Genomic DNA, 15,380 nt, shown 5'->3' with positions numbered 1-15,380 from the left:
TTTCGTGCTCAGATACTGCATTCAAGATGCCACAGTGCTCATGCAGAGACATAGGTGTATTCACAAAGAGAACTGGAGGACATGAAATCCTGGATGATGCTCAATATGACCACTAGGAGTCAGTGTTGTTTTATACAAAGCAGGTACAGTTCTATCGTTCACCTCCTTCACTCCCTCTACATTCATTCACAGCAATCTTCATATTCTTATGTCCCTTCTCCCCTGCAGAGGCGAGCAAAGTGCTGCTTTACCTCTGCAGCATATTGTTCATCAGCGCTTTTCATTTTCCTATTGAAAACTCATCTTTTTTATTCCATTGTAATGATGAATATGGCTTCTTCTCTTTCTGTGACATTTTTTTTCAGCAATATTTTAAATGATTATATCAATTCTAGAAATCAATATACATTTTGTCCACTTCTGTTCCAGCTCCAATCCTTTTCCTGCCTGTGTGAGATCGTTATTTAATGAAACCCACGCCATCATGCGGTGAGGCCTCCATTGTCCGTCTATTCTCCAGTATCTCCATGTGGTTCTTATCCTTCATTAATAAAGTTACAACCACTGAGCTAATGACAGTCAATGAAAGTCCATCAGCCATTATATAAGCCACTTAGCCTGATATAATAGCAACGACTATATGATCCACCCAACATGACCGCACTTCTCTCATCAAATACCGTCTGTCGTTCGTGCTCACCTAAGATTAATAAAACTGACACTCAAAGCTCTGCGTCTGTGTTTTATACTGTATAAGCCCATAGAAAGAAATCTGTTAAAGATACAAAATTGACAATATTTGCCCGAATGCGCATCATTGATAAAATCCCCAAACCCCCCAAACAAATCAATATAAACACACACCACACCACTTCAAAGAAGATTAGGATATTATGAAGAGCCATAATCTATTTCTCACTGTGCTGCCTCACCATGAAAACAAGCCTTTGACAAAGGTACGATGACAGACAAGATTGGCAAGATAAGTCAGGCTTCTTTCTTCACAACCTGTGGGGAGTTGGAGGACATAAGAAATGGTGAACAAAAATGTAACCGCACTCACAACCAACAACTCATTTATACAAAGTGGACAGATCCGGATTTGTTTCGAAAGCTTTAATCTACAGAAGTCTCGCAAGCTAATTTCCTCTTATCTTGTCAGCAGGAATCTGTGGGTCCATATTATACGAAGCACGTTTAAAACGCGCAACCCTGAGACGTAAATTGTCATATTAGTGTTTGCTCTGTTCTGTTGGCAGCACCGTCAGATTTTTGGGCCTGTTTGTAATGCCTTACTTGCTCTCTTCGTTTTTATCTTACTAATTGAATCTGGCTGTCTGTGTGTGTGTGTGTGTGTGCGTGTAGCTGGCAGTGTGTTTTTTTGGAATTCCAACATGTTGCTGTAGGTGTCCATTAGCCAATGGCATGGCTCCACCGGCGAGCTCTGTTGCTGTACGTAGACAGTACAGTAAGAAGCTTTTCCCAATGTGCGTCCTTGTCACTTTCAGCACACTCTGGCACACTCTCCACACACACACACACACACACACAAACACACGCACACACACACACACACACAAGGAGGCATATGTGCAAGTGTATACACAGTGAAAATAAAATTGTGTGTGTGTTCCTTTCCCGACTATGCCTTGGAGGACTCTGAGCGTGTTCCACCCATGCACACACACATACACACACACGCACGCAGACAACAGCACACACACCCACAGAGAGAGAGAGAGAGAGAGAGTGAGAGAGAGTCCTGATACACACTTCCCATCTCTGCTGGCATCCTGGGAGGGGAGTGCAAGAGAGAGAGCGAGAGCATATGTTGGATAGACGTTTGTTGCGGGGGGATATTTCTCTTTGGATGTTGTCTTACAAGCTCTGACGGCGTGGCGCAGAAAGAAGGCATTTTTTCGTCCAATTTATTAATCCTTTTAGGCAATGTTCTCTGTTCAGAAATGCAAATTGAATCAATCTGAGGCTGACTTTAAGACTTTTCAAGTGGGATTTAATTAGAAGCCAGGGCCTGCAGTTTTTAATGAGAGAGGGGGTGGAGATATGGAGAAAGAGAGAGGGAGAGGGAGAGAAAGAGAGGCAAGGGGAGGGAGAGTGGGTTGCGGTTTTGATCTGGGGGTCCTGCTGGAGAAGGGATACACAAGCGCCCGCAACACACATATAAACACATACAGACACAAAAATGCACCCTGTGGAGCAAAGTATGCGGTGGATGCCCGCTGCTCGGTTTCTCTTCACTTCCTTCATTTCATCTCGTGAGAGTTCAACCATAGATCTTGTTACTTCAGTACACATCTCCAAATCTCACACCAACCCACAATGTTTTGGCGTAGACGAAGTGTAAGTTGCAACGTTACAAGCGCTTTCCTGACAGATCCGAGCTGCGTTCAAAACTGGTCAAATCTCAGGCGTGGAGACGCACAACAAGATAAAATATGAAGCAGGTTCAGGCAGAAGAATATACACAGCTTATATTGTAATATGCTACACCCCGATGACAGGCCACACACACCTGCAGCTCTTCATTCACACCAAGTTAGAATAAAATCATATCTCAGCCACCATTTATTTCTTACTGACAACCAACTGCACGCACACACACACACACACATGCTGCATTTGGATGTGTGTGTGTGTGTGTGTGTGTGTGTGTGTGTGTGTGTGTGTGTGTGTGTGTGTGTATTTGTGTGGGTGAGCATGAATGAGGGATGTGGGTGCCAGCACGTTTGAGTTATTTTTAGTTATTATAGTTATTTCTACTGTTATGGATCTTCCTGTCCCTCCCTTGTAAATGATCCTAGCAGACAGCGATGCCCGTACACACACACACACACACACACACACACACACACACAAAACCCCCACATTCCCTCAAGAGAAGAAAAATCAGTCCCCAGGATTTATCAGGGATTTCGCTGCCATTTAGGTGTCACATGCTACGTCTGATACATTTTGGGGAAATATGGCGCTGTTAAAAGGGGTGAAGTCGGTCTGTGGTGGTGAAGTGCGGTTTCAAAGCTCACGCTCACGCTCTGCTCCTCTCTCTCTTTCTTTCTCTCTCTCCCTCTCCCTTGCCCCCTCCGTCCGTTGTCGCTCACTCAAATTGGGAGCAAGGATGTGGAGAGCTGGTGTGTGTGTGTGTGTGTGTGTGTGAAGGGGCCTGTGTGACAACTTCAACACCGCTCACGTCACCAGTCTCTCCAACTGCCTTTGCTGACTGTACTCTCATATTTTTCGCAGTGAAAATCCAAACCATTCCAGCCGGATGCAGCAAAAGAGACAGAGGAAAAGGGTTAAGCTTGTTAGTGCTTGTTAGCGTTAGACCAGAAATCACAAAACGGTTCAAATGACTCCACAATCTTTCCAGTAATCTTATGTCTTAACGATGTTGTGGTGGAACACGTGCCAGAAATCACTGAGATTTAGCCAAACGAGGAGGCGCCGCTTGTTGTGGAGGTGCCATGTGTATTATTTTGTTCCAAAAAAGAGAAGAAAGAGGTAGAAATGAAGCACATGGAGGAGTTCTCCTGATAGTTTTGTCACTTCCGCCTCCTCTCACGCTCTCTACTGCCGTGCGAGGGACCTGTCCTACATCTGCTCACACTGCAGCACCAGCGTCTCACATTCTGCACAGGAAAATTTCAAACAAGCTCGAAACCATCGTCCTCCACCCTCATTTGACCACGTCCGTCCACCACCGACGTTGTCTCTCTCTCACCGCCTCACAAGGAAGTCTGGGGTTTATTTACGTACCGAGGAGCGGAAATGATCCACGCAATAATGTCAAGCACATATAGCTGAATATAAGGAGGGTTATACTTTGAAACGATATGCACAAAAACAACAATTTGAGTTGTCAGCGGAGTTGATGTACAGTATTGAAGAGGATGCAGAAGGAGGGCGAAGACTTGAAGAGGCGACTTTTAGGCTGCCAGGAGAGACGTGAATTTACCCATTAAAGTGACAAGTCCAGTGTGTGCCTCGTAAAATTCCTGACAACTCGTTGATACTGTCAATGTTTTAATAATACTAATGAATCTCCATTATTGAAACATGTTATTAATCCCCCCCTCTCCCCCTCTGTCTGTCTCTCTGTCTCCCTCTGTCTCGCATTTACAGTAATGGAACATGAAAGCCAAACCCAAAGAGCAAACGCTGTGCTGTGGTCCTTGTGGGAAGCTCGTTGGGGGACTCACATCAGAGAAGAAGACATGTAAAGGGAAAGACGGGTGGACATGTTTTGGCAAACAGACAGTTGGTCCCAAACCCCTTCTCCTCCCCTGTCTCTCACTCTCTCTCTCTGTCTCTCTGCTGTGTGTGTGTGTGTGTGTCTTTGAACTCAGGCCGTCATTATCAATCTGCTGATTAACAGGCTTGGGGACGCCGGGATTGGGGGTTAGATGGATCAGAGGAGGAGAGCGAGAGAGTGGCGACAGACACACAGACAGACAGAAAGAGAGAGAGAGACTGACGAGGCGAGACGAGGGGACAATGGCAAATGGAAAAGAACCTGATGTTAGAAAGAGTGAGAGCTCCACTGATGGACAGAGAGAAAGAGACAGGCTGACAGAGGGAGAGAGAGAAGGAGAGGGAGAGAGGGAGAAGGAGGGATGGGCCTGTTCTGAATTAATGACTTCTCTCATCAGAAGATGAATGTTCTCCTTCTCTCCCCTCGGAACCGAGCTCACAAATAAAAAAGAAAGTCAGCCCAACGAATAATGAATACACAAATAAATAAATAAGCCAATAAATAAATGAATAAACGTGATAGAACTCCTGAAAGACAGATTATGATTTATGTACAGTCTGCGGAATACATTTGCATGTGTGTGTGAGCGCGAGTGTGTATGCTTTTGGAAATGCATGGTTACTTTTGTGAATGTGTGAATGTTTTACTGTTGCTGTTGTCGGTGTGTGCATACATGTTGCTGTCAACGTGTGTGTGTGTGTGTGTGTGTGTGTGTGTGTGTGTTGGATAGTGCCTGTGTGTGTGTGTGTGCAGCATATGATGCAGTTGTCCATTGTGATTGTCGCATGTTGTTTGTGTCCACGCACATGCATTTGTATGTGAATATTTTGCTATTTACTTGCATGTGGGAGAATCCGACAATGTACTTTTGAGTTGGTGTGTGCATGTATTCATTTTTGTGAGTATGCATCTGTGTGTGTGTGTGTGTGTGTGTGTGGAGGGCTCTCTGGTGAGTCTCCTTAACATCAAACAGCTGGAAGTAATAAAATATTTAGGAAGCACTGGGAGTCTGTGAATATTAATACTGCCTTTTCTGTCTCTCAAACATCCCTCTCTCTTTCTCTCTTCTTTCCATCTCTCTTTTCTCTCTCTCCCGTTTTCCTCCCTCCCTCCCTCCCTCCACGTCGACGCGCTCAGCCTGTGTGCCTTCTCCTCGGCTTGTCCTCACTCCCGCTCTCCGTCTCGCTCTGCTCCCTCTCTCCTCCCCTCCTCTTCTGTCGACCTTGTTTATGAGGGAATCACAGTGGTTTAATTGGGAGTTCGCTCTGCTGGCCCGCACTGAGGACGATGGAGGCGGAGGGGAGAAGTTGACCTGTGCCACGTCTCTCTCTGTGTGGGGACAAGTGGTGTCACCGGACGTCTGCACCGCCCGCCAGCCAGCATAGATCACCATGGGGCTCTTTACCAGGAGGACAAACGGACACACACACTGCCACAGAAATCATTTTGTATACTAAATCCTCTGTGTTACACCAGTATTTCCTGACTCCACTGATGTCCTATAGTGTTCCATACTGAAGCCGCTACCTGGAATCAATCAATATGTCAACACTTATTACTTACAATTTAATTTATGCGTAGCCACAAGTAGGGAGATGCATTACGTGACTTGAGGAGACACAGAATGGTATATAATGTGTGCGTAATGAAGAAGTGCATCCATCAGATTGTCCAGAATGATGAAGAGGAGAACGTGGTGCCTGTTTCAGCCCTCCAGATCCAGAATGACAATAACATGGGCCTTCAAAAAGACTTAAGAAGATGAGCTCAGGACCACCAAGCTGGAGAAGCTCAGTGTCGGGCGTGAGGAGACTGTGGGGGTCCTCGCCGATCATCTCAGCCATTCTTGCAGACAAACAAGGAGTCAAACAAGGTCTTTTGTTTGGTGCTCCCACCCAGGGCTGCCTTGCTTCTGTCTCTTGTGGTGTAATGCATTCTTGTGCATGTGTGTCAGAGGAAGAAACAAATTTGTAATTGCAGTACTTGCTATGTGGCAATTTAAAGATTTTAAGAAGAGAAACAGGAAACAAGACTTAAAGAGAGGAAGGCAGGTAACAGGTTCACAAAAAGGATTCCGGAATAAGACACACACGGACTGACGGAAAGAGACAGCGAGACATGCTGTGGGCAGGCAGACAAAGAGATACAGTCATATAGAGGGACACGCAGACAGGAGGGCTGGCTGTTGTCAGCATCAGTGACAACAGCAGGAGCAACAGCAATGTAATTATAGGCTCTTTGATTAGAATCAATCTCATTTCTGCCACTCAAAACACTTTCCAGGCTGAAAACATCTCTGCCTCTCTGACACGTCGGCTGGTAAAAGAAAAGGGAAAAGTCAAACTGGACAGATGGGCAGGAATTAAAAAGACTAGAGGACCACAATGGCCGTCAATGCTGGAGTTGTGATTGCTATGGTGTGTTTTTGCACCGCACTTCTTATTAAAGATCACTTAAGAATCAAAGAATCTGGAAAACTGTGAAGAGCAGCTGCATTTTGCCAACTTAAAATTGAAATATGTAAAAGGACGATTTCACACAGGCTGCAGCCCCATGCAAGCTTCTGTTCCTGCTTTTCCCCTCTCAAAAGTGCGGCGCTGTGTAAGGTCAATCTGTGGCCTTGCCTCCCTATCTCTGCTGCAGCAGGGAGCTGGAGTGACGGGCCGCATCTTTTATGTGTTCCAAGGTCACAGGCGTGTGTCGTGTTGGTGTCACGGCGGGGAGCGCGTGCATCTGGTCTCTCACCCTTAACCTTACAGAGCCGTTTAGAGGGGAAACATGGTTAAAATGTAACAAAGGTTACAAATTGTAGTTCTAATATCACAAGAAGAACGCCCCAAACATTGTTACCCAGCTTATGTGAGTGTCAGGTCTATACAGCATGGAACAGCCAGGCTTAGTGGGTCTGTGCAAAACAATGTCAGAGAAATTTCAGTGCTGACTTCACAGGGACGATTGGGCAAGACTGAAGCCTGTTAGAAGTTTCAGAATATTGCATTATGAAAATTTGCTTTTCCCAGCTCGAGAGAAAAACATGCAAAAAGAGAAACACAGAAAGAGAAGTAGAGAAAGCCAGATTGTCACAAAGACAGAGAGAGAGAGACAGAGAGAGGGAGAGAGGGAGAGAGGGGGGACAGGGAAAAGAGAAACAGAGGGAAAAAGAGAGAGGCGTCATTGTGGAGAGGATTTATGAGTGGGGCCTGTCTGTTGGCTACAGGCCTCGTCCCTCTGTGGTCCACTCCTCTGTAATATTCACTGCTCCTCAGGCTCCCATGTGTCTGCCTGGGGCCACAATGTACACTCACACACACACACACACACACACACACACACACACACACACACACACAGCGCACACACACACACACACACAGCGCACACACACACACACACACGAGTATGCCACATACTCTATACTGTATAAACATGGGTGCATACGTGCACACACTGATCCCTCCAAGGGCTCCAAAGGAATCTAGCAACTGTACAATTACCCGTCTGCTGTCATCGGTGGAGCTCATTATGCTGTTTCTATTTTGAATATTTAAAGAGAGTGTGAATTGGATGAAAAATTGCATCAGAGAAATCACATTTGCAGTGTTAACATTCTGCAGTTTAACAGTTTATTGTTGTATTTTTACAGTCTTTGATGAACTCTAGCACATAATTAACAGCTTGTTTGCGTTTTCTCTGGATTTTTCACTTTCTGTTACCAGAGGCGTATTCATATCAGCCACTGGATTTCACCTCATTTACTGGAAACCTAGCTGTTTCCTCTTGCTGGAGGACACAGCATTTGGGAACTGGAGGATATAAATACTGGGTGAAAGTTGGCTTATACTTTACTATTCCTTCCTAATTTTTTTCCAAATCTTATCCTTCACAAAATCTGTGTGTTTTCCACTACAAAGTCATTGGTAACTGATACTAAATCTTATTTTTTATTTCTCACCTGTCAGGTCGGTGCAGATGTTCACTGTGGTCACATTTGTGTTGCATACGTGTTCATTGTGTTAGTATAATTGTGCACACAAAGGCAAGGCAATGTACAAATACATAAATACACACACACACACACACACACACACACACTCAGACGACCCCAGTCTTGACTTTTTGTCCCCTGTCGGTTGTGTAAAGAGACCACGCAATGTAAAAAAGAAAAAAGGGTCATGTCTGGATTGTCAGTGGTGAGACTGACTGAGGCCATATGGGAGACATGTTGCACTGAGGGGAGTGCGGGCTGGACACTGAATAGGGATTCTTCTGCTGTGACCCTGGTCAACAACCCTGCAGCAATCTGTCACAGAGGCCGAAGCGATAGAAAACAGTGGGGCGAATGTTTTTGGGAGAGAGTAAGACATGGGGGAGGAAGAGTGAGACAGGAAGGGAAGGGACAGTAGGGGGGGTGTAGGATGAAGATGAGCGTCTGAGTGTTAACAGGACAATAAAAGAGGGACGCGTGGGGGAGGAGGTTTAAGGAGGCTGACAGGAAAGTGCAACGTTTACTACACCAAATGTATTTTTAAAGAATGTACCAGCTGATGAGGGGAATAAGAGGTGTGGGAGGAAAGGGAGCAATAGTGGACAGGGATGGATTCATAAGAAAGTGTGTGTGTGTGGGTGTGTGTGTGTGTGTGTGTGTGTGCTTCCACATGTTCAAAGACAGCACACATGGGATTTGACAGTAAGAAATACAGAGGAAAAAGAGAAGGAATACAAAAACATCAGTGGCATCAAAACAACAAAAGGAAAAAGACACAATAGAAAGGATGAGGATAACTTTGAAAATAGCCCATCAAGATTTGTCTGTGTGTGTGTGTGTGTGTGTGTGTGTGTGTCTGATGGAGACAAAATCATAAGACAACTGTAGAGGCCAGTGGCAGAATCATACCCTAAGTTAGACAATATGAGGGAGATATGTTACCATTTAAAAAGTCAAATTTACCCACGTTCCTGCTATCAAAATCCCACCTGCTGGATATGCTGCAGTGTATATTATTACATTTTTTTTACAGGATTGATCAATATTGCAACACATAGGCCCTCAAACGTATGTATGCATGCATATAGATGTATGGATGGGTAAAGAGGTGAAAGACTGTATGGATTTGTCTATATGGAAAGATTGGTTTAGGAATGAGTGCTGTGTGTGTGTGCGTGTGTGTGTGTGTGTGATACTGGGTTGACTTACAGAACAGAATCAGATGGGAAGATGGGAAGATCAGTGTATTTGTCCAAATAACGGATTAAGAAACACACTTAGTCTACGTCTCCTAACCCTAAACATTATCCCCACCAATAACTACCGCAGATAGAAAGAGATTTGGAAATGTACAAATAGGTGTACTCAGTGGGCATACTCAGAGAGAGAGAGAGAGAGAGAGAGAGAGAGAGAGAGAGAGAGAGAGAGAGAGAGAGAGAGAGAGAGAGAGAGAGAGAGAGAGACAGGAGGCGAAGGTGCAGTCAGACAGGCACATAAGCAGAGAGCCCTCACAGAGAGCCGGTGCTCAGAAGTGGCCTTGTGTGATCCCTGCCACTTCCAAACGGCATCAGGAAGGAGTGTTGCTCTGGACGCCAGCCGGGCTGTCACCATAGGGACCCAATTCAAAGAACCCTCGGCTGAACCATCTGAATGATGTGGATGGGGGGGATTTGAAGATGGAAAGAGGCAGCAAGAGAATGGATTCACTGTTCATACATCCCTCAACAATGTTATCGTCGGTCCTCCAATCAGTGCCCCAGTTCTAATTTTCCCAATGTGTCTATATGTACGTCTTGATTCGCTTTCATCTCTGACATTGACGCTGTTTAAGGTGAAGCGAGAGTCCCAAATTACCTCTCAGAGTTGAGGCCTCTGTCTTTGGTTCTTTCCATTTGTGTCCTGTGCAGCTTGCAGAAAACGAATTCAAAGCGTCCTCTTAATAGCTTACATGTGTCTCGATTAAGAAGCTGGCATGCACTTCCCACTTTAATGGGCTCTCTGTGCTCTTAGTTCACCGCTGGGCTAGGTTATGTGGTGGGGATTTGGAGGTAAAGGCTTTTAATTGCCCGGCTATGGCAGGAATGTGGTTAGTCAGATGGCAGGTATGTGGCGTGGCAGACACATATTTTCCCGGCTTGCAGACACACATATGCGGGCGCCGATGCTCAAAAGATATGGGCCCGGCATACACACCAAAACAAACGCTCCGAGAAAACATGTGCACTAACAGGTTACATTAGGTAAGAGACAGAATGGGTGGGACGATGTTATCTTCTGAGGTTTAACTTCATTACCACATTACCTGCGCAGAAAAACTGACCTTCGTTTATTCGTAAATAGCATTCTGATTCTGAACTAGCAGGATGAGCAGCACTTTTGTCTGTTATGCTTGGCAGAAATGGGACACACAGCCTTGAGACTGAAAACGAGCATCTCAGGAGAATAATTTAGTCCTTGCAAGCATATATGACAAGTGTAAAGCCGTATTCCACCATCAGAGTCCTCCATGAGCATCAGAGACTGCAGACATTAAAGGATAGTTCACAAAATTAGTAATTGAACTATTAAACACGAAATGAGATTAGATCAAACGCCACATATTTAAGTCTATCCATTCTGAACTCATTGCTTCTCAACCTATAAGAGGAAGTGCAAGTGTATAATACTTCAATGTACTTCTCTTGCAAATACTGTGAATGGGAGGAGCCTGGTGGGTTTGGTCCCATGGAACTGCAGCGTTCCTGGTTGACTGGCTGGGGACTTCTGTTATGTCATATTCCTCTCTCTCCCCACATATCATGTCTGTCCATCATCCTGCACAAAAAAAGCAACAACGGTTTGTTTCTCTGCCTTTGTGAGCATTTGCTACTTGATTCCATTGACATTCTGTGTCTCTTATTCTTCAACAAGGCTAAGAAACTGAATCTCAGCCTGAATCTGCACATATGACTCTCTTATTCATTACATCTACAGAACATAATCATATGACCCCCCTCACCCCCCCTCCTCTCTCTCCTTTCCCACTGTAAAATGCTTTGCAGACACAAACCGCCCTGTGGTTTCTTTTTCTTTTTTTTCTTTTAAAAAAGGGTGTAAAACGATCCCAGCCTTGCAAAATTAGAAAAGAGGAGGATGAAAAATGAGTGCTCCCAATGTGTGCAACTAATGATGGGTTGGTGGGGTGTTGGTTTTGGTGGTGAAGAAACGAGATGCATGTGATGCAATCTGCACCTTTCAGTCACTGTACGGTCTAAGTGGGCCATGCCCAGGCAGTTGCGGTGTGCCCACAGGGTTATGCTGGGGCATGTGTGTGGGTGCTTGGTGGAGGGACATAGGAAGGGCGGGAGCAGGGCGGACAGGAGCTCAGGGATGACAAGGAGGATGACAACAAGTGGGGACGGGAGGTGGTTGAAAAAGCAAACTGAGCATGAGACAAAGAGAGCTTGGATGGACAGATGGAAAGGGGGAGGAAGTGGAATGAGAATGAGAATGTGCACAAACACATGCATCCAGACACATAAACACCCCCCCTCCTCCACACACACACACACACATACACACACACACACACACACACACACACACACACCAACTTACCCTATTATTATCATTATGCAAGTGTGACTGCAAATGGTCCCCCTGAGCAACAGCAGGACTGAGCAATGAGCCCATAAACAGATATGTGTATCAGTCCTGGCATTTTTGATGAGGTGACACACACAGACACACAGACACACATACACCCACATACAGACAGACACATTCGGCTTTCCCTTCGACCTCTGCTCCATAAGTGCGAGCACACAGCCCGCCGTAGGGACTGAGCGACATTGTGCCCAGCTGCATGCCAACTGCGCCCGCGGGCTGCCCTAACCCATGATGCACCCGAGGGAGCAAACAGTCTCTCCCACTCTCTGCTCCTCTCTCTATCACTATCTCCTCCTCCCTCTCAGCCTCTCACCGTCCTTCTCTCTCGCTCCTCTAATTGTTCTTAATCTGTCTTCCTCCTTCACAGTTGCCTCTGTCTCATTCCCCCCTCTCTCTCTCTCCCTCTCTCTCTCTTCCTGTCTCTTTCTCTGTGGCCTCCTCTGTCTCCTGCTCTCGTTCTTTCTCTTTCCCCTCGTCTTTCCCTCCCTCGCTCTCGCTGGCAGTCCCAGAGAGTGAGTGACAGGCTGTGAATTGCTCTGAGGCTATACCCAGATAAAAGGCAAGGAATGCACAAAAGTACACACACACACACACACACACACACACACACACACACACACACACACACACACACACACACATTTTTATCACATCTGCTGTCGCATAGACACTAGTCCCAACATTCTCATGCTGCTGAGAGCAATGCACACTCAACACATTGAAAGTGGAGTGACAATCTCTTTGTCCAATCTCTCCTGATGCCACTGTGCTTGGTCACTCACTGTAATGGTACCAAGCGTCAGTGTGTGTGTGTGTGTGTGTGTGTGTGTGTGAGAGAGAGTGATACAGTTATCCACACACCTTTGGGTTTTAATAATGTAATGTTTCTGCAGCAGTATAGAGTTGAGGGACAAATTCCTACCCGCTGAAATGAGCTTAAATAGTGAGAATATTGAGTTGCCATTTGAACTTAACATGTGTCTGTTGACTGAACAACAAACAGAAAAGAGAACAGCTTTGTTTCCATGCGTGTGTCTGGTTTGATGTGTTGCTGCCCGACCTGGTGGCAGCGCTGCCTGAACACGTTGTATTTGGCGTTTTCTTTTTTTAGTGATGCATGTATGTATACACATGAGAACAGCGTGCCATTACTGACACAAGCTTTATTTGTGTTTATCCAGGATGTCACATTATACATGATTTTGCAATCTTTCTTTGATTAGCATGTGAGGATGAATCAACGGTTTGTTGACAAAGCCTCAAGCTCATTGTTCATTCATTCATTATTAGTCTTTAATAATAACTACCTCACATTAATCACACAGAACATCAAATGCACGTTAGTTGTTTTCAGAGGTTAATAATACTTATTTTTTGTTGTTAATATATTTGACTGCTTCGGTAATTGAGCCATGGTCACATGGTACAGTCCACTTCAGTCCCACCGGACGGGAAACATACTCATCTGATGTGTACTGTATGTTCACTTGGGCCATGTTTGTAATTCCCGAAGTCACCAGCAGGGGACTTCATGTCATGTTTTCTTTGCATACCTGGCCTAGTTTGCACCTTGATGCTGATTGGTTCACTTTTGCACCATTTGAAGGAGTTTGTTGCATCAAACTCGAAACCATTTACATGTTTTTTTACCGAATGCAAAACAGCATAGGAACATATATGCTCAGTGTCATTTGCCTCTGCTAGATCACGTTTAACAAAGTAAGTGTCTTTGTGTTTGGATGACAAGTTGTATTTTATGAAAAATTATTCACAATAATGAGTGTTTAAGCCACAAACCACTGTTTGTAACTGTTATTCTCAATTTCAGTCATTTGCGTCTTGTAACATTTTAAGAACATTAATGAGTGCAATGACACAGATGGTCAATAAAACACAAAACAACAGAAAACAAAGGATTTAATTTGATTATTTTTACTCTGACTCAAACATATGATAGCATGGGGCCTTTAAGTACAGATTTGTTATTAAAGTTTCTTGTGATGGGCTTTTGTTTGTGTCTCAATCCGAGTCATTTATAGTTTTGAGAGGCTGTAGCTGTGTGTGTGTGTGTGTGTGTGTGTGTGTGTGTGTGTGTGTGTGTGTGTGTGTGGGTGTGTGTGTGTGTGTGTGTAGGAGAGGGTGTGACTGAGATAGCCAAAGACAAGGAGAAAGAGAGCTTGAGTGTGTGCAGCTGCAAGCATGTGTGCGTCAGAGAGCGAGAGAGCGAGAGAGGGAGATTTCGTCTCACAGTGTGTGGTGTCAGGTCTGGCTGTGTGAGCTGACACTGATTATAGTCTTCACAGCTCACTCCCATCACAGGCAACTAGCCACGGCCAAAGCCCTGTACTTCAGAAAGTTGCAACACAGTACAGAATGCGGAATTGCTTTTAGGCTTCCAGCTGTTTGCCTGTTGCCTTCATGGAACAAAATTTAGCAACCATAATGTCTATTTTTGTCTTAATGGAACCTGTATGGGCGAAGTGATGTAATGACTTCTGGCTCGGGCGCTGTGCAAGCGGCAGCCATCAACAGTTGCTCTGTCACTCTTTTCTAACTTTTAGCTTATTTCAGTAATTTCCCTCGGGATAATAAACTTTTATCTTATCTTATCTTATCTTATCTTATGACAGAGCTGCTTACAGAATCACCTCCTCGGTGTGGATGAGGTTAAATGATTCCAATCTTTGCTCAATGTTTTGTCTTTCTTTGTGTAAATTAGATAATGCATATGTTTAATGCAGGTTTTAAGTGTGTGTATTGTGTGGACCGCCACAACAGAATCCTGCACTTTAACTATTCTATTCCATTCTAATCTACTCTGTGGACCTGCTTAACCTGTGCAGGCTCATGAAGGGCAGATGCATGTAGACAGCTCACCAGTCTTCTCACACGGCACACACACACACACACACACACACACACACCTCAATCACACCTGGGTAAATCTCGCAGACACACAGGGAGCAGGTGCAAATGCAACACAGAAAGGCCCCAGCTGGATTTGACCCTGGCTTTGCCCTTCTTACTGTGAGAGGACGGAGCAAACTGCTGTGTTTTGGTGGAAGGCATATCGCCCCTCTACCAAAACACTTTTCTATGTAAATCATTTCTGGCCGGCTCTTGTTGACACACAGTCCCCTGTCTTTTGTGCCTAATGATAGACCGTACTGTGAAATGTGTAATTACTGTAGCAAGCGTTCTGTCTTACCCTGCACACACACATGATGAGGAAACCTTCAGAAAAATAAACAGTGACATGGATGACACTGATGCCCACTCTTGGATGCTTACACTTCCAGGCTACCAAACCATAAGATTCCTTTCTCTACGGAGGACGAGTGTTTTCTTCTTTTTGTCCTGGCTCTTTTCAGTGTCAGTGCCTGCTTTATGGCAGATATAAAAAGCGATGCATGGCCAACGAAGCGCATAATGGGCAGATTTGAGTAACGTGTGAGTGAGAAAGCGGAGGGAGTGAGG

This window comes from Genypterus blacodes, unplaced genomic scaffold (assembly GCF_046128005.1).
Source record: "Genypterus blacodes isolate CSIRO-AG114 ecotype Tasmania unplaced genomic scaffold, CSIRO-AGI_Gbla_v1 ptg000057l_1, whole genome shotgun sequence".
Lineage (NCBI taxonomy): Eukaryota > Metazoa > Chordata > Actinopteri > Ophidiiformes > Ophidiidae > Genypterus > Genypterus blacodes.
This window is presented reverse-complemented; position numbering follows the sequence as displayed.